Source organism: Culex quinquefasciatus, chromosome 3, assembly GCF_015732765.1.
Source record: "Culex quinquefasciatus strain JHB chromosome 3, VPISU_Cqui_1.0_pri_paternal, whole genome shotgun sequence".
Taxonomy (NCBI): domain Eukaryota; kingdom Metazoa; phylum Arthropoda; class Insecta; order Diptera; family Culicidae; genus Culex; species Culex quinquefasciatus.
The window spans coordinates 88,768,653-88,789,302 of record NC_051863.1 but is presented as its reverse complement, the minus strand read 5'-3'; the positions used below and the strand labels follow the sequence as shown (position 1 = coordinate 88,789,302).

General features: G+C 40.2%; 1 long non-coding RNA gene across 1 annotated transcript; it reads right to left on the bottom strand.

Annotated features, from left to right (window-relative positions):
• Positions 1–966: 966 nt before the first annotated feature.
• Positions 967–1,872, bottom strand: LOC119769888. The gene is made up of 3 exons (XR_005278560.1): positions 1,791–1,872; positions 1,248–1,402; positions 967–1,193 (listed from the first exon to the last, which is right to left on the bottom strand). It is a non-coding gene; the product is annotated as an uncharacterized LOC119769888 (long non-coding RNA).
• Positions 1,873–20,650: the final 18,778 nt, after the last annotated feature.

The following is a 20,650-nucleotide window of genomic DNA, read 5'->3' as shown; positions in this document are numbered from 1 at the left end:
TTTAGAAATTTTAGAAATTTAAGAAATTTAAGAAATTTAAAAAATTTAAGAAATTTAAGAAATTTAAGAAATTTAAGAAATTTAAGAAATTTAAGAAATTTAAGAAATTTAAGAAATTTAAGAAATTTTAGAAATTTTAAAAGTTTTAAAATCGTAGAAATTTTAAAAGTTTTAAGAATCGTAGAAATTTTAAAAGTTTTAAAATCGTAGAAATTTTAAAAGTTTTAAAAATCGTAGAAATTTTAAAACTTGTAATTTTTTTTTCTTTTCGAAAGTTTGGCTGCGGGTTCGATAAGATAAGATAAGATTAGTTTAAAAAAAATCCTATAAATTTTAATTCGAAATAATCTATTTTTTCTTATTTCTTTTGTTTTAATTTACGGTTTTTGAGTTTCAAAAAATTTCAAATAAAAATAAAATCACATTATTTTCTCAGACTTAATAATAAAAAAAATCCAAACATTTTTAAAATTTATTAAAAAAAATGAGATGCCTAAAATCACAAAAATAAAATATTAATAAAATATTAAATAAAATCTCATATTTTTCAACGTTTGTAAAATGTATATATTAATAAATTTCTAGTTTTTTTATATTCCATTTTTCCCAAAAAAATTCAAAAAAATTAAAATTGAATTGTCTTTTTAAACTGAATACCCACTCGAGTCTCTAGGCGATCTGGCTCGAGATCGAGCCTGAATTGAATCGAGGCTCGAGCCAAAACTCTCAGTGGGTATTAAATTAACGGGACAAACAAAGAACACCTAGAGGAGATGGGCGGGATTCGAACCCGGACCCCTTAGAACACATGAGGAATCGGTGTCTAACCATCATGGTTAAGTGTAGTAGTGTGCATAAGCACAGAGGTGAAATTAAAAGTTTACTCTCAAAGTCACCATTGTCTTAAATATAATTTCTAATCACCGGTGTTTTACTGTATTATTTTTCGTCAAGACTCACCTGCTTTCCCGGAATCTTTCTGGAAAATTTTGAATAACCTCAATTGGCTTCCATCTTAAATCGTGGACACAAGTCGTTGCTGAGAGTTTCTAAAGGTAAACTCGGTCAAGGCCATTCTCGGTTATCAGGCGGGTCCATGAACCAGGTGCTACCAATTCCTTCAGTGCAATTTTTACCCGGAGCAGTAGGCCTGTGTTGATCTCCCGACGCTCCTCGGATTCCGTTTGATGGCACTGGAATAACTAACAGATTAGTTTTGCACTACTACTGTTGATTTGACCACTTACCGAGGGCGGTTCTGATGGAATCCGTGCTCTCGTAACACTTCCGGTGAAAAAGTTCTTAATGGCGCGGATACGGCTTCCGACACCAAGTGACTAAACTGACCCGCCTGCTCGATTCGTTCCGTTATTCCATCAGCTTTAGGAGCAGCATTTTTAATCTAAATGGAATTGATTTGGATTAGGTTCTCCGGCAGGGCAGGGTCTGCTTCGGAAAGTCACGGAATGCACAACCGTCATCAAACCAATATTTGATTCCGTGCTGGTAAGACTTATCACATAAAATTGTTTAGGTTTCACACTTTCGAATCACAATCATGTTTCCGGGGAGCAACCGGCAGTCGTGAGATCAGCGGAAACCGGATTATACCGATCTACAATCGGTCGAGAACTGAGAGCGAACGAACAATCTTATAAAATTGTTCCGGTCGAGCCAGCAGGGAGCTAAATTTTGGTTCCAGCGATCGATGTAGATTCCGTGGTTTTTCCGAAGCAGATCCATCACTACCAAATGTCTAAATCCGGCCAGTTGAGAGGAACCTAAATCACCTAAATCCCGGGACGCGACCCACTGCTGTTCGTTTTTTCCTTTGCGCTTGATTTGAAGTTTGTTTACTTTAAATTTAGGTAGCGCGACCAGCTGATTCTGACAGCGTAACGCATCAGCTGCGGTGGCTGCGGCGGATCGCTCAGAAAAATGCGCCGCAAACAAGATGTTTGCGATTTCGTAAACATTTAGCTTCAACATCGAAAACAATTCTTCCGATTTTGCAAACATTTTCCTTGATTTCGGAAACATTGAATGTTTTCGAATTCATCGCGAATATTTGTCGGATCCGCCGACCGGATTTTGTTCCGTGTAATTGATGATCACTTCCATCTCCACTTTGGTTCCCAAGTCCAACCAGGATTTTCTTATGTAAATGAAACCGAGAACGGACAATTGGGAACCGAGATATGGTCGGATTTTCACCGGATTTATTGTTCCGGCGGGTTCAGTAAGAGTCTCGCGAGGCTCAATATCGACACAATTTGTTTTTCTATGATACAATACTGAATTGACCACATGACCCATGTTCCAGAACCCAGATTAAGATTGGCCAAGATGTCAAACTTCGTGACAGACCGGAGTAACCTACTGTTATTGATCAATGAGTAAACAAAATATTTATGACCTACTACGATTGGTTTTCGACACCACGCGAAAGATTTATCTCTTGGGATTCGATCGAAACTCATTGATCACCAACAGAGTAGGTTACTCCGGTCTGTCGCGAAGTTTGACATCTTGGTCAATCTTAATCTGGGTTCTGGAACATGGGTCATGTGGTCAATTCAGTATTGTATCATAGAAAAACAAATTGTGTCGAGTATTGTATCATAGAAAAACAAATTGTGTCGATATTGAGCCTCGCGAGACTCTTACTGAACCCGCCGGAACAATAATTCCGGTGAAAATCCGACCATATCTCGGTTCCCAATTGTCCGTTCTCGGTGTCATTTACATAAGAAAATCCTGGTTGGACTTGGGAACCAAAGTGGAGATAGAAGTGACCAGCAATCAGCTAGGGCTTAAATTACGTTTAAAATCCGGTCACTTCGGTCCTCTTGGTACACCCGGATCCCCGAACAACCATGCCACATCAATTTGAGAATGTTTCCCGATCAAAACATTTATGAAAAAATCGTTCTTTCCTCATAAAACTCTAGAAAACTATAAAAGAACGCCGTTGATCAACTCGTTGATTATCGATAACCAACGCGTTGATCAACGCCGTTTAAATCAACGAGTCCGTTGACGATTAAATCAACGATGGCTGCGATTACGATTACGTTTAAATCAACGATCATCGACATCGATGATATAAACGCCGTTGATTTCAACGATTAACAGCATTGGAAGCACGGGGTTGGGCACATGGTTGATCCGTAGCGCATTGGATTTACTTCCGTAAATATTGCGTAAATATCGTAAATACAAGCGTAAATATTATTCATCTGCACGATATTCGGAATTGAATTTTGTTCAGTGTGGATAGTGACAGTTCAGAACTGTCACTTGTTTGTTTCCTTCAACGACGACGCAAGTGTGCTGGGGCAAAATAACGACCAAAAAGCACAAAACGTGGGAGGGCGACGAAACGTTGACCATCGTGGGCGGGAAGAGCGTCACGTTGGGCGACGAGGACGGCAAGGTGATTGGGAGCTCCGGGTTGGTGAAGGGGGAGGAGCTGGAGGAGGGTTCGCGGTTGAGCAAGGAGATTGAACTGGTGGAGCGGATTGATGGGGAGGTGGCCAAGGAGAATGATGTGCCGGTGAAGATGGTTCGATTCGAGGCGAGAGGAGGGTTTAGGCCGCCGGCGGAGTCGATGTGCGCCGGGAGTCCGATTGTGGTGTCGACACGGGTGTCGAGCTGGTTGGGACTGTGGGGAAAAAGCGATTGCGGAGGACTTTGTTCCGTTGATGATGCGGGAGCCTTCGCTCGATCAGTGGAAGTATAACAAAGGGTTGCGTTCCGTACTGCGTGGCTAAGCATTTGCGGCCGCACCAGCGGGAAGGGTTTTGGGAATGAAACGCGAAGACTCGGAACAGTTGGGAGCGATTTTGGTCGACGAGATGGGACGGACGGGCAGCCGGTTGTGAAGCGGGTTCTGATCGTGACTCCGAGCAGTTCGGTGGACAACTGGGATCGAGAGATAACAAAGTGGTTGAAGCAGGAACGGATCTTTACGTTCATCGTGGGGCCGAATAGCAAGTTGAAAAAGTACGCGCACCTGTTCGCAACCCAACGAGTTGTCGCATGGCGGGAGAAGGGAGAGGAGGGGCGGTCAATATCGTTTTTTTTTTTCATCATATCTAACAATATACAAAAAACTGATTTCACAAATAAAAAGAATTTAAACCACCGGCGACTTTTCCTTGGTCAGTGCGGACGCGTCCCAGACGAGCTTGGCACCGTCTCCGATGAACATCTGCACCAGCTACTGGCCGGCCAGCTTCAGGTAGGTTGACTTCGGTGGATGAATTCTCAGGTTCTTGAACTTGTCCTTGTGCGTCGTCGGCAGCACGACGGCCTCAATCAATTTCTGGATTTGCCTGTCCCACCCGCCAATGTCCGAATACTGCTCGGTCGGTCGGAAGTGTCTCCAGGATGAGGTACGAGTCCTTGTTTACGCCCACCAAATCGCCCGGCTTGAGTTTCTCTTGATCAACCAGGCCAAACACGGGCAAAAAGTACGTCTGCCGTGTCAAAGTCTTGATTACGATGCGCTTGCCCTTCCGCTTGGAGTCCAGCACCACCACCGCCCGTCGTCCTCCGTCTCCTGAGGGTCCACGTCCAGCAGCTCGATCGACTTGTCCTCCTGGGTTACCACCATCTCGATTGCTGGTGCCTTACTGAGTCCAAACACGCACTAAATTCAACACAAAACAATGGAAAATCCGGATTTACTACGACGAAGCTGCTGGCCCATGAAATTGCCGGATGAGCGCCAGCGAATCGCTCGGCCGGAAAATGTAATAGAGACAGATTGATTTTTTGTTGTTTGTAAACAGTGCGCGCGTTTGCGATGACAGCTGTGAACACTGAAATAAAATTCATAGAGGAATGGTGTATGCACGTAAATATGGATGCACATACGCATTAACTTATGAAATAAATGCAATATATTTGGAGTGACCACCTCGTGATTGGAAGGCACCAAAAAAGTTTCAGCCGGAATAAAAAATACAAAAATTGAAATTAAAGAAAAAAGACCGATTCCGTAGAGAACTGCTCTATTATATTCAACAAAAATGTTATTGATGATTAGTGCGCTGACCACGGGGACGTGCTGTCTTGTTTTTGCATGTTCATTTTCATTTCTTTTGTGTCACTGTTTGTGTGCTTGGGTGAGTGGTTATTATAATTAAATAATGGGGGGGTCATTGTGCTAATGAATATTGTTGCGCGTCTACACACAAAGAAAAATTACTCTAAATTTAAAAAGATCGTTCGTTGGATTAAAAGTTCGCGTTGGTGAATATTGGGTGAATATTCGTAGAAAGTTCAAACTTTTCAATTTAAAAGTTGGAAAGTTTTTGATACTACTATGCATTTATGGAACAAAATCGTTGTATTGGTAAAAGTATTTTACCTTTATTTGGAAAAGAAACCTTTTATGGCAAGAATACACAACATTTAGCACTACAGGGATAATTTCAGAAAAATGTGCTTGGTTTTTTACATTTATTTAAAAAAATTAAACTGTATGTAAAAAAACATTTTTATTGTATCTAACGCTTCTTCACTAGCTTCACCTCAAAGTAGGCCAATATCCGAGTCCAAGCTGTACCGATTCATACGGTACGCCACCGGTCACTTCCGAATACCCCAGGACAGTTCCGGATGGAGGTTTCGACGCGCGACAGCAGTGTAACACGATGGTCACGTTTCCGGCCTCAATCAGGATAGTCTTGGAGGAGTTGGCCGTTGATTCGGGAAGGGTGGTCGACGTTTTCCGGCTGGAAAGTAAAGTGCCTGAACGGGGAGTTCCCGATCCTGGAAGCGCATCCGGAACATGGAGTTGATGAGGCCCTCGGAACGGAATTCGATTTTGAGCACGTAATCCTACTTCGGGAATGACACAGATTTTTTTTGGCTAACTGTCCAGGTTGAAGCTGCGCCGTCGCGAGGAGAGTGTTTGTGGGCGGGAAGTTGCTAAAAGAGATGGAAAGTAAGTGAAGTTGGCTAGCCACTGCACACATTCTCAATACTCACCGGTGTTGTAAACCGCCGGCACCGAGTGCAACATCTGCGCTGACCACCTTCGATTATGTAGCTTTTCGTCGTCCTCCTCTTCGTCGGATCCTTCTCCTCACCGTGAAAATAAACTTTCTCGTACTTGTCCAAAAACCGGAAGTTAATCTTCTTCAACGCAATCTCGTTGTTCACGCAACGCTTCGGCAGCGCCATCTCCTCGATGATATCGCCCCAATCCCGGGCCACCACCACCGAATGCAACCGGTGCGAATCCACATTCCTACCTCTCATCCTACAAAAACAAACAAAATCAATCACAAACCCCCCAAAACACCCAAGCTTCCTTCTTACGCATTCCGGCCGTGGAACAGCTGCAGTTCCTGCAGGAAGCTGGCCTTGTCCTTTTCGAGCACTCAACATCGTCCCACTCCTGCACCACCCTCCTTCGGAGGCGTTCCGCTGCTGCTGTTTGGCTCACGAAGGTTTCCGCGTCCGAGTCCTGGCTGCTGCCGCGGTCGGCTTTGCTTTGCGTCCTAGACTCACCAGCACCACCGGACCCACCAAAGTGTTTGTTTACATTTGCGACTTAGGCGTACACGGTTACACGAGAACGTCAAAATGAAAGAAATTTTACAGTCGAATTGAAAGTAAAAACTTTTAAATCAGTGAGCAAAGAGATTTTCAAAACTGTAGCAGTAAAAGTTTTCATTTTCAAAACAAGAAAAAACTTTTAATGTAGCAAATTTTAACAACATTTCAATTCGAAAGTAAGTTACTTTTGTCATTACCGTAATATTTTTTTGTGTGTATCGAAGTCGTGATTATTCAGGTGATTTTTTTTGTGTGTGCTTTTGTGTCGCTGTTCGTATGGGGTGAGGAAATGTGGTAATTTTACTGTCTGCATGTAAATTTATCAACTCACTATATGATTTATATAATTGTTTATATTATTCCTCATCCTTTTCCTTTCCTGTAACATACCATCTCCTCATACCATATATGATCAAATTGTTTAAATTAACGAAACTTTCTAGAACAGCATGGGAACCATCTGGAGCATTTATATTTTAAATTACTGCAATTTTTTTTACAGCTTCCTGGAATCATATATTTGTTTCATTTATAATTATTACAAAACTATATGCTTATTATATAATACACTAAAGACTCACATTTACACGTACAAACTTCCAAATCATTTAATACATTACGCCTTCAAAAATTTTCATCGGCCCGATGAAATTCCCCTAACCCCCATTCCAAACCTCCCAAAAATATTCCGTTCACTTTTAAAAGTCTGCACTTTTGCCACTAGTGAACAACAAAAACATCCCCTCCCAAATCCCCACGGGACTGTATGAGCGTAGCCTTGGAGCACAGTGTGGAAATTTACGTTCTTTGATATTTTTGGATGTACCGGGCAGCAATCAAATTGTCTAAGAATATTGAATTGACCATTGTGGCACCCCCTACAGCGTGGTGCAGACCCGTTAAGCTATGTTATGCTATGCTATTATATTCAACAAAAATGTTATTGATTCAAATCTTGTACAGGCTGATCCCGGGAACCGTGGTGTAAGGGTAAGCGTGATTGTCTCTCACCCAGTCAGCCTGGGTTTGATCCCAGACGGTCCCGGTGGCATTTTTCGAGACGAGATTTGTCTGATCATGCCTTCCGTCGGTAGGGAAGTAAAGGTTAGGTCGTTGGCAAAGTCCAGGTGTAGGAGTCGTTTCCCTGGGTACTGTCTCGGTGGAGTCGCTGGTATGCAGTTGGACTAACAATCCAAAGGTCGTCAGTTCGAATCCCGGGTAGATGGAAGCTTAGGTGTAAAAGAGGTTTGCAATTGCCTCAACAATCAAGCCTTCCGACACCTAGTTTTGAGTAGGAATCTCGCAACCGAGAACGCCAAGGCAATGCTTTTAGAGGACATCAAATGCCAACTTTTCAGAAATTTCCAGAATGGGCAAAAAATCCTTGACCTAGTTATGATTTTTTAATATCAATACAAAAATTTTAAATCAATACTAACATTTCAAAAAGACCAAAAATTCAATATTACGCCCTTTTGATATGTTAGTCTTGATTTAAAATTCATGAAAATATTTTTTTCGAAAAGATCAGAAAATTTCACGAATGTTTTATTTTAACATTGTGAATCGGACCTATAGTTGCTGAGATATCGACATTAGAAAATGGTGGGTTGTTTGGGTAAGACTTAGAAAACATCAATTTTCTTGTTTTTAAACCTTTGCATGGCAATATCTCAGCAACTAAGGGTCGTATCAACAAAGTCCGAAAAAGCAAAATATAGAGAATGCTCCGCCGTCGGTGTGTTTTTCGTTTTTCTCGCGTGCGTGTGTGCGTGTGAAGGTGCTGCTGGCTTTGGCTGTCCCGATGACAGTTGAGCCAGTCAGATTTACGATTCCTTTCCGTAGGGTCGTAAGAATTTTCGCGTCCGCCGTCGGTGTGTTTTTCGTTTTCTCGCGTGCGTGTGTGCGTGTGAAGGTGCGGCTGGCTTTGGCTGTCCCGATGACAGTTGAGCCAGTCAGATTTGCGATTCCTTTCCGTAGGGTCGTAGAATTTTCGCGTCCGCCGTCGGTGTGTTTTTCGTTTTTTTGGCGTGCGTGTGTGCGTGTGAAGGTGCGGCTGGCTTTGGCTGTCTCGATGACAGTTGAGCCAGTCAGATTTGCGATTCCTTTCCGTAGGGTCGTAAGAATTTTCGCGTCCGCCGTCGGTGTGTTTTTCGTTTTTTTGGCGTGCGTGTGTGCGTGTGAAGGTGCGGCTGGCTTTGGCTGTCTCGATGACAGTTGAGCCAGTCAGATTTGCGATTCCTTTCCGTAGAGTCGTAAGAATTTTCGCGTCCGCCGTCGGTGTGTTTTTCGTTTTTCTCGCGTGCGTGTGTGCGTGTGAAGGTGCGGCTGGCTTTGGCTGTCCCGATGACAGTTGAGTCAGTCAGATTTGCGATTCCTTTCCGTAGGGTCGTAAGAATTTTCGCGTCCGCCGTCGGTGTGTTTTTCGTTTTTCTCGCGTGCGTGTGTGTGTGAAGGTGTGGCTGGCTTTGGCTGTCCCGATGACAGTTGAGCTAGTCAGATTTGCGATTCCTTTCCGTAGGGTCGTAGAATTTTCGCGTCCGCCGTCGGTGTGTTTTTCGTTTTTGGCGTGCGTGTGTGCGTGTGAAGGTGCGGCTGGCTTTGGCTGTCCCGATGACAGCTAGCCAGTTTGATTTGACCCTATCAACACCCTATCATACCATTTCAGCTCGATACACATCGAAACTCGTCGTTCGCACCGTTAATCAGTACCTCACTAAACATCAATCATTTAAAACTCGTAAAATCATCTCAAGTTAAAAGTTACATTGTTTAATCCTTCATTCTTTAATTACAATTGGTTCTATCTTTCCACAGCCGGCTGTCTAAGACTAGACCATTTCATTTAAAATTTAACAACCGATAAACGGGAAATGTCTCATCCGCAGCATCCGATTGTTTGCCTTGAGAATAATATATAACATCTTTCAACAAACACTATGATTTTGGGTCGCATCATCATCTTCTATGATGAATCCTGACCAAACACCCTATCCTACTAACAAGTTTTCAGGTTCCTGGCGCTCGTGGGGTGTAAGCACAGAGTAAATCAGCTGCCCTAGTAGCAACCTGCGCTAACTAACATTCCCGTCCCTTAAAATCGAGGTCTACAAACTGACATGGCGGGCGCCGTTGGTGGCCAATGACTGTTACTTATTCGCAACTGATCTAGCTTTAGCAATCATGGTGTTTTATCTTTTCAGCGCATTCATACATGCTGTTGATAAGGGAAACACCACTAGATCGTCGAAGCCTATAATCAGTAGTGCTGAAAGGATATTACGGTTCTGTTCAGCAACGGAGGGGCAACCATGGGTGATCTCTCATGCTCATGCTCATGCTCATGCTTTGCATGGCAATATCTCAGCAACTAAGGGTCGTATCAACAAAGTCCGAAAAAGCAAAATATAGAGAATTTTCTCAGCTTTTCAAAAATATTTTTTCATAAGTGGGCAAACATGGACACTATTATTAAAAATCAATAACTGCTACTATTTTGAAAAAGTTACATAAAAATGGCTATAACTTGAAAACGGTGCATTTTATCAAAATTTCACTAAAGTACTTTTTGATTGCAAATTAAATTTTACATCAAAAAATGAAGTTGAAAAAATTTTGCGACCGATAATTCGATTTTTTTTTAAATTGTATTGATTCAAAAAATCATAACTCGGTCAAAGATTTATTGACCATTCTGGAAATTTCAGAAAAGTTGGCATTTCATGTCCTCTAAAACATATCAAAAATAAAAAAATAAAAATAGTGTTTTTGCAAATCAAGTTTTAGTGACAAAAAGTGAAATTAAAAATCACTATTTTTTTACCGTGTATCATTTTTTTCAGTGTAGTCCATATCCATACCTACAACTTTGCCGAAGACACCAAATCGATCAAAAAATTCCTTCAAAAGATACAGATTTTTGAATTTTCACATATCATTTTTGTATGGACAGCTGCCAAATTTGTATGGAAAATTATACGGACAATCTAATGATGCAAAATGACTTCTTTGGGCATACCGAAGGCACCAAAAAAGTTTCAGCCCGATTAAAAAATACAAAAAAAATTGAATGACCGAAATCTCAGAGAACTGCTCTTTAACGAAACACACCGCGTTTTGATTATACTGCAGGGTGTACTGTCATGCGCAGACTTTGTGGTCGTAAAAAATTACAGTTAACCTGGCCTGGCAACTCTGTTTTCATGATTCTGTCATCGATAGTTAATATTCACAGTTTCAATTGAAGTTTATGTGAACACAACTTTTCAGAATTTCTCGTAATATCAATATAAATTATTCGCCTGTTGTAAACGCTTTTCATCGGTAAGTAGTTGAAAGTTCACTGTTTCATGATTATAACTAGCTTTATATTGAAACGGTTGTTCTGAAATTGGTGTTTTAAATTTGCCGTAAGCTGGTAAGATTGAGATGGCTTAAACAAAGTAAATGGACCAATGTGAACTTGTAAACAAAGAGTGTATCCTTTTGACGACAGTGGTTGCTTACTTTTGAATTGAGCAGGATACACTCTTTGTTAACAAAATCACGTTGGGACATTAACATTGTTTTGCTCGAAATATACTAACTGTAATACAAGCAAAACAATGTAAATGGGCCGATGACGAATTGTAAACATAAAGTCTATCCGGCTCTCATCAGTTGATGTTTACATTAGGAACTAGCAGGATAGACTCTTTGTTTACACTTCGACATTGGCCCAATTACAGTGTCCACTGTACATTGTTTTGCTAGAATAGAGTTAGGGGCCATCCACAAACCACGTGGACACTTTTTTGGAAATCTCAAACCCCCATCGTGGACAATTACCATACAAATAAAATCTTTTTGCATGGAGCGTGGACATTCGCCATACCCCCTAAGTTGTCCACGTGGTTTATGGATGGTCCCTTATCTACGTGCGCATATATTGTGTGTATGTGTATAAACACGAAAAAATTTGAGATTAACTTTTGTACCAGCCAGCAAAACAAATGGCGTGGTAATGTGCGTTAAATCGGGTTTAGATTACTCTGTAGTTGCATAGAATAGGTATCGAGAAATTAAAAGTGAGAGTGTGTGCAACATGGAGTTAAACTTTCTGTAAAGTTGCTGTGAAAATTACCATGGCACTTTGAAAAGTTTAACTCCATGTTGCACGCACACACTCTCACTTATAATTTCTCGATAGGTAGAATTACCTCTATCGTTGCTCACCCCATATAATCGCTTGGCGACACTGCCGACAGCGCCATCATCAAGCCAAACAGGGAACTAAAAAGTCTGCAAACTAAGTGAGGTGTGCATTTTTTGGCACGCTGTCTCACAGTGATAGATAGCGGGCGCGTTTTGATTTTGAAATATACCCTTTCTAATCAAACACCTATCTTTGTCATATGGAGAGTTTGATGCTCGATTAAAGCTCCAAAAATACTATTAAGGCTATAAACTTACTAGCAACAGCACCGCCTCAAGTAAGCACGCAAATATATGCCATTTACTGGCCAAAAAGATCAAATTTAATGCTCTTTTGATCATAATTTCTATTTTGCGAGACCATTTCTCATCATTTTGGTGGTACACACATTCACACGCAAGATCAGAGGTTAACTGCTTAACGAAAGTCGCCATCAATATCTTTTCACTTGCGCTAACGATTTCAGAGCGCTTTAAGCGGTATACGCACTTCGGAAGGAACCGGTCAAGAAAAAAATCAAATGGGCAGCAGCGGCAGCGCAAGCAAGTCAGAGAGGGTGAAGAAAAGCCCCAAGAAATCGCTCTCTCTCCTTTGTTCTGCTGTTCGTAAAGCTGTTTCTTGACCCCTTTCCTTCCGATCAGCATACTAGCACAGACAACAGACGTTTGGGCTCGATTCTTCACTTGTGTAAATCATTGCTACAGATTTTTTAGTTGTAGCAATCCGTTTGTGGCGCTGCAGTCGCTTTGCCCTGACACATTGCCCACTGTCAAAATATCGCTTTCCGCCTACTGTCATTTTTCATTTTGTTGGTTTTCAACGTTTGTAATCGTTTGTTCTGGTTCTGGCGTTTGAGGATCGCTTGCACTAGAAATCTGGTTTGTCGGTTCCGGAGATAATCTTCGGAATGCGGTCGTTTGGGGCCAAAACGTTTACGGGGTTGGCCGTGATAATAGCTCTTGCTGACGGGGCCGATGACAGCCAGACTTTACCGTGTCATACCTTGCTGTTTTTCCTTCTTCGACAGTTCCGGATTGTTTCGTTTCTGGTCCGGAATCTTTTATCCTCCAAGAAACGCTTGCCCATCCTCCTGATTTCCACCGGGTCTCCTCCTCCTTTTCGCTCACCTCTGTTGGTTTTGTTTATAAACACAACCAGCAAGAATTTGACAGCCTCAAGCGCGGCCTTGGTTGCTGTGTTTAAAAAAGCATCAGATTAGACTATTTTTTTAAATATCGATGATTAAATGAAAAAAAAACTTCCATGTGCTCGTAAATCGTGTTTATTAATAATTAAAGTAGATTTACTATAGCATAAAAACATAATCTTTACCTTTTAATTTTTTTCGAAAAATTGAAATAATATATTTTTTGAACATTTCTGGGTGATGCATTTTCAAACACACCTTCTCAGAAAACCATCATGGCTGCTTTAGAGAGTGGCAATAGGCTAACAGATGGCGCTAGTAGATTAGCAGGATGCGGCAGCCATGTTTTTACACACGATTTTCAAATTATTTTGTTCTAGCCGCTACGTCTGTTGTCTGTGATACTAGCCTTTAGATATAAAATTACTTCGAACTACCGGCAACATGTTCTTTTGCTCATTAGTTAGTCACTCATTTGAAAAATAATCCCGAAAAATGTAAATAATTAGCAAGCACCATCAAAAACACAAACGCGCTAAGTCTTCTGACGTTTGAATTATGAATACCCATTCCAATCGAAGGCTGAAGAAAACCGAGCGAGGAGCGAAGGCAAATAAAGAACAAAGGGTGGCCACCAACACCACCAACATGCTGGTGCAGCGCCTGATGGAGTGAGCAAGTGCTGCCAGGAAACTTTCGCTATAAATGCTACTTTTCGTGAGTGTTCGCTTAAAATTTCATCAATTTTGGCAGCACTAAGCAGACCCAAAAGAGCGCTTAAAGAAAAAAAGAACTAAGCTGAAAATAGAAAAATGGGCGTGGCCCTAGGGGGGCGACACTTCGGTTCCGCCGGGTCTGGCACCTCGAGCTCGGAGCCAGCGCCGAGCTGGAACTTTCCTGGAACCATGCTTGGAACTTTGATAAAAAATAGCAAGTTTTTTTTAATCAGTTTAGCGTGCAACTGTCACTGTCAATCAACAAAATAAAAACAAAAGCCACGTTTTTTTCTATCAATTTTTCACACGGTTTCCTTCGGTTGTTACGGTAATTTTTTCATTTCTGTACAAAAAAGACATTTACAATACTTGATTTTTCAACCTGCAGAAATAAAAGTTGTTTGACTCTGCTCCACCGCCATATCGCTCGTCTTCGGAGCTGCCAACAACAGTGGCGGTGGCTTCAAGTAGTCGAACCGTCTGACCTGCTTCGAAGACACGAGCAGCAATTGACGAGCTGGTTCCCCAGGGGCACTTCGGTGCCGATCGTATCGACTAGCGATTCAAGGAGATCCTACTTATGTGGAACAACTTGCATGACCTCAACGTTTCCCGTCGCAAGCGACTTCTTCCAACTGTTTGCCGATGCTGATGATATCGATAACTGGATGCTGGGCGCAATGCGTCTCATGTCTTCCGAGGATGTTGGCCGTGACGGAGCGAACGTGCAGAGCCTGCTGAATGTTGCCGATGAGCTGTAGAACTACGCCGAAACGATCGAACGCACACGCTGCACACTCAACCGGAACAGCAAAAGGTCCAGGAACGTCTTGCCGCCATCGATGCCCGCTACAAGGAGCTCGTGGAACTGATTAAACTGCGCAAGCAGCGTCTGCTCGATGCGCTCAGCTTGTACAAGCTCATTTCCGAGAGCGACGGCGTCGAGCGGGCGTCGGCGTGCAGACCTGTCGCCATCTAGGCCAAGCTGACCGCCCTGGAAAGCGAGCCCGATGCCAACTAGGGTAATCTGTGCTACGTGTGGACGGCTTCGAACTTGGTTGAGTGCAGGACCATAGTGATGGTCACGGATTATTTCAGCGAACCAGGGCACACCCGATTACGTATTTGACGGAGGTAAGTTGGGCCTAGAAAAGTGTTACGGAAGTCAATATGTATGAAATTATCTGCTCTTTTCCTAGGTTCCTGCTGAACCGGAACGGGATCTCCTGCGACCGCGTCGATATTCTTGTCGAAACCGAAAGTCATCAAACGGCCTCAAGACGCGTTTTAAAACTCCGCTTCTACAGCCGGCGGTTGCATTCTGTCACTTGACTTCTGCTTTATCAAATCCGTTAAAGGTCTTCAGTTGTTTGGTTCCAGCGGTTCCAGGTTATGATGGTGTGGGTTTTGACCCCTGAGTCACAACCAACTTCGATTCTGTTGTGCGTCAAATTCAGTAGGCCTCAAAAAATCAAACCATTCACATTAACGAACCCCGGGTCTTTTGTGGTCTCTATTGCAAGTTTCTGCTCGAACCTAGGAGTCCGAAGGCTTGAATGGGGAGAGCACCCAAACCTCTTTCTACCTCCACCCCAGTGTTCGGACTGACGACCTTCGGATTGCGAGTCCAACCGCCGTCAGCGATTCCACCGGAGTAGGCTTGGTCTGGTGTGTTGTTTGTACTTATGGCATGGAAACGACTCCTACACCTCGAATGACTTAACGGCCTAACAACCAAAGCCGGGACCGACATTTTACTTCCTCATCCGATGGAAGGTTGGAGCAGATGGGAATCGAACACAGAATCATCCGCTTACAAAGCGGACAACGTAACCATTCGGCCACGCTCTGCCAGTAGGCCTACGAGCTGTAAAAAAGCTGATTAATCACTGGTCCGAATAAAGCGGGTTGAAGTTATTGGGGATTTTTTTTTATTGAATATGGGTCATTCCATCTGAAGCGGAACAGCACTTGAAAATTACCATCTCCGATTCTGCCAAAATTTGGCAAAGCTGTTGAGACTATCAAAACATGCAAAAATCCCGAATTTCATCCAAATCGGACCACTGAACGTGCCCGAGCGGTTTAGGCTTTCAGGATTTTTGTGATATCAAGATCAGTAAACTTCACTTATTTGTATATTACACTTTTTAAAAATTACATTTTTGCGGTAACACTCTCAACTTTTACGCGCACGATCACATCACTCAACTTTTTGTTGCTAATTTCATTAGGACCTTCGTCGAGCCAATTCTCTACGTTGAAGTCAGACTTGTCCTCCAGACCTCTTCGCCGAGCCATGCCAGACCCGAACTCGGCGGCTAAGTCCCGGCGGCTCTTCACAGCGGCTAAGTCCCGGCGGACTGCGGCCTCCACCGCTAAGTCCGGCTGGACTGGGGCCTCTGCTACTGGTGGCTGCTGGCGGGTCCGGCTGGTCTGGGGCTTCTTCAGGATCTGGAACTGGACTGGGCTTGAACTGGCTGGAACTGACTGGAACTAACTGCCCTCCTCAAGAATTTTGGGGTTTTTATAGTCAGTCCCCGAAAACTCAACTAAATTTTGTTCTACTAAAAGTGGTCCGTTTCGATGAGAAGCATCGATGAACCTCATGAATTAAATTATGCAGACCTCTGCAATTCTTCATGACTTTGCGTATGGTGTAGTGAGTACACCTCAAAATCGGAAGTCATGGGTTCGAACCATTGTCGTGAAACTTTAAATTATGTTATTGGAATATCAAAATTATGTTCCTAAAACATTCTCAAAAATGTTGGTCAATAATGAGAAGGTCGAATTCTCCATTGAACAAACATGCCAATGAATTTGGTTAAGCCACACCCTCAATTTCCCCTGTGTAATAACATCGCACATTCATAATTGAAAGCTTAACCATTTTTTTGATGGCCTAACAATTGGCGAAATTTAATAAAGGGCTTTTCAGGTGAGGATGATTCATGATCCACATCTGTACATAAGCTTAATTATTTGTCGCGCAACGCGAGTCGACGGGTAAAATTATTTATGCTTGCGTAAGCGCGCATGGTCAGAACTGTGGTGAGGATCGAAAAATGGGCAAATTTAATGATTTAAATTTGAGGTCGCTGCATTCCCCCACACATACCAGCTAGATGTTTGTATACTTGAAAAGCAATAAGAACATCTATCGAAAGTTATTTGTAGGTTGAAATAATATTCCCAAAGTTAATAATTTAAATTATAAAAACAATTCTTTGCAAAAAATCATAAAAAGATACTTTAATGGCTGGCTATAAAAAATGATTTAAAAAAATGGTTCGGTTAATCTCCCCCACACTTATCAGCTAGATGATCGTCTGAAAGAAATGATCATCTATGGAAAGAATATTGTCGGGTGTAGTGATCGTGCGGTTTACAACTTGTTCTTCTTGTGCTTTCTTGTAAATTGCTTTATAATTATAATTGCTCTTTTGATTTTTCTACTGTAACATTATTTTCATTACTCTTTTGATCTTCTGTCCTGTTAAATTACTTGAATTACTGTTTTGAACTTCTCTTGTAATAATATTCTCGTTGAAACTGATTTAAATAAACTTGCATTTGAAATTAATTTTCATTATCTCTCCTAAAAAAATCATTGCATTTTTTTTTTACTGTAATCAAAATCTGTTGTAGAACTGTGTTGATCGGCTGGTTGTAATCGTTGTCGTCTTCAATCAAAAATCGTCTTTATCGTGAGGCTATTCATTCCACAGTGACTTGGTCAATTGGTCAGTTTTCGAGGCTAAGGTGTTGAATTTCGTCGATTAGTGCAATTGTCGTTTCCATCATGAATTATGCTTCATAACCCAGCGAGTGTGAGTTGACTATGGTCAGTTTTGAGAGTGCATTGACTTCTCATTTGCTGAGTATTGTGAATTGTTCGTAAATCCAGTATTTTTGTCCAAATTTGACTTTTCCAGTTGCTTTGAATCTTTGACATTCTCAAATTATTGTCATCGGTTGATGTAATTCTTTTATCAAATGTTTGGGACATGTTGTTAGTCCAAAATTGTCTTTTCGTGTAATTTGCAACTTTGGCTTTTGTAAATTAATCACATCGGATGATTATTATGGAACAAAAATGCAAGTTGAGATCATACTGCACGTCTGAAACTATTGAAAAGGATAACAATAGTTTCAGACGTGCAGTATGATCTCAACTTGCATTTTTGTTCCATAATTGATGTTTCGCATTTCAATCATCTTTACTTCGCTTGATTCCACATTTCGATTTAGTAATTTGTTTTACGTGAATGTCTCGTTACTAAAATTGCGTTTTAATTCGACTTGATCTTCATTGATATGACCTTTTACAACAACATCAACACCGTTACCTGTCCAACCTCCCGCATGACTTTGTCACTCACCATCTTGCCATCACAAACTTCTGCATACGAGCGCGTAGAACTTCTCCGCATACGAACGTGTCGATCATCCTTGTGTTTCGTCTCCCGTCTCTGCCATATATTACTTCAGTTTTTAGTTTTGTTTCTCCCACAAAAATTTCTTACTTGTTTTCTTCGCATGAACAATATTTTATAATTTTTAGATTTCAATTCTATCATTTAATTTCTGTGCAAAATTGAAATTCAAATTTACTTACAATCTTATAAATCTTGTTGATATTTTTATATGAAAAAAATCAGTTCTAATTGACTATTATTTTTATACTTGAATAAAAAAAATTACTCTATAAAGTTTATCATTGATCTATACATCCTATCATCTTGTCATTGCAATACTGCGCATGTTAAAATATCCTTTTTGTTCTTCCAACTTTTTATGAAATCTGTACATCACTTTGTGTTTTCAAATTTGTCAAACCCATTCAAATAATTTGATTATTTGAGCAATTCGCAATAAAACTGAATCTTTCTGATTTTTTTTCCTCTGAATTTTATCAGTTTAAAGGTGTTTTTCCCTTGAAGCATTATTTTATCCCTTGATTTTCCCTTCAAGCATTATTTATCCATTCCCTTTAATTATCATTTGACTATCCCCGTAAAGTGCAAATGTTTCGAAATGTTTTTAACATATTGAATCCCCCCATGGATTACAACTGTTTTGAAGCTATATTCGACATAAAACTCTCCCCATAGAGTACAATTGTCTAATTTTTAATCCCTTTGGCGTTGCTTTATCAGTTTATGTATCCCTAGATCGGAACTTTTACCATCCTTTCCGATCTTTTTAGATTCCTCACGATGTACTCACAAATTTTACCCTTTCTTGAGCTGTAGTCCATATTTGTCCTTGTTGAAATTGTCTTCTTGATCGTCTTCCAATGGTTTCCTGTAAATCCTTCGTATAAGCATATAACATTCTGAAAATAAATTCTTAATACTTTGTTAAGTAAATTATAAAACACATGTTTACATTCAACATTCATTCTGGGGCGCGCCTCCCTTGTCCAATTATTCTCACACACATTCTTACTTGCATACATGTTGTTTTGAAACATTTAATAATCACACCATCTTCATTTGCTTGTCGTTGAAATGTCGTTATTGTTCAGTCCGTTTGATTTGTTTTTATTTGTAGTTAAAAATTGCGTCATTGTTTTTCCAATACCCTGTTAACTCATTTTAGCTCAATTAAGTATATTCCCAAAATTGCAACCCAACAGCTTCTTAATTGTTTTAACGTGTTTCATCACTGCTTCATTATTATGTTTATATTTGATCATAATCGCTTCACGTGTTTTTCAAAAAAAAAAATGTATAAACTCATTACTGGTATTTTTCTTATTCTGTTTCTTGTTTAAACCCCATCAATTCAATCATTTACAAAAATTATCTTTCATCCCCAATTCATAACATCCTTGTTTGCGCATTTTTTATTTTATTTTTTTGATAATAATCATTCATATTTTGTTTAACTCAGCATTAATTCATTTATCATATCAAATCAATCATATATTCTTTTTTTCATGTTTATTTTTCTATATAAAAAAAAGGTATTAGTAACACATTTGTTTGATTCATTTAGTTCTCTTGATAACAATCGTTTTTTTCTAATTCATCAATCATATTAATTCAATAAGTTTTTTATAATTATTATTTTTTTGTTCAATATACATAAATAATCCCGTGTGTTAAAAATAAATATTTTCCTTCATTGTAGTCTTTTGATATTAATCGTTTATGATACTATGTCATTCATTGCATAAATCGCTTATTTTTTTACTTTATTTTAATTGTACTGTAATTGTCATTTCAAAATATTTTTCTTGTATTGGATCATTTGATTTTAAATTATGTTAAATGTATGTTAATACGGGTACATTGTGAACTATTATTTAGTGTTATGTTAATCATTATATTTTCTTAGTCTATTATTATGTACATCTTCAAATTTGTTTCCATTTTTAATAGTGGTCGTTTGATCGCTGTTAAATTTAACGATATCATAAGGGCCTCGCCACTTATTTTGTAACTTTTGACCAATTCCTGTCTGTACCATTTGTACCAAAACTCTATCTCCCCACATTGGTACCCAATAATTTGTCTTTTGTCATAAATTTCCTTTCTTTTTCTTTTGACAATATTAAGTTGTTTCTAGCAGTTTCATGAGCATCCTTGAATATATCTTTCATTGAACAAATATAGTCGTCATAATTTAAATCTGAATCATTGATTTTATAAATTGTGCTTGGTATAGTAGCTTTCCTTCCATACAAAAGTTCATAGGAGAATATCCAGTTGATGAATTTTCTGTAGTATTGTACTCAAACATAAAATATGGTATCAATTCATCCCAACATTGTGGATCTTTGCCAATAAAATTTCGTAAATAAACTTTCAACTCTCTATTTGATCTCTCAACTAAATTAGCTTGAGGATGATATGCACTTGTAACGATCTTTTTAATGTGTAATATTTTGCATGTATGTTGCAATAATTTGCTTACAAAGTTTGTTCCTCGATCGGTTACAACTTCTTTAAGTAAAGTAAATCTTTCCCAGTTCCTGAGGGGAACACCCTTGAAGAGTATCGGGGCCGG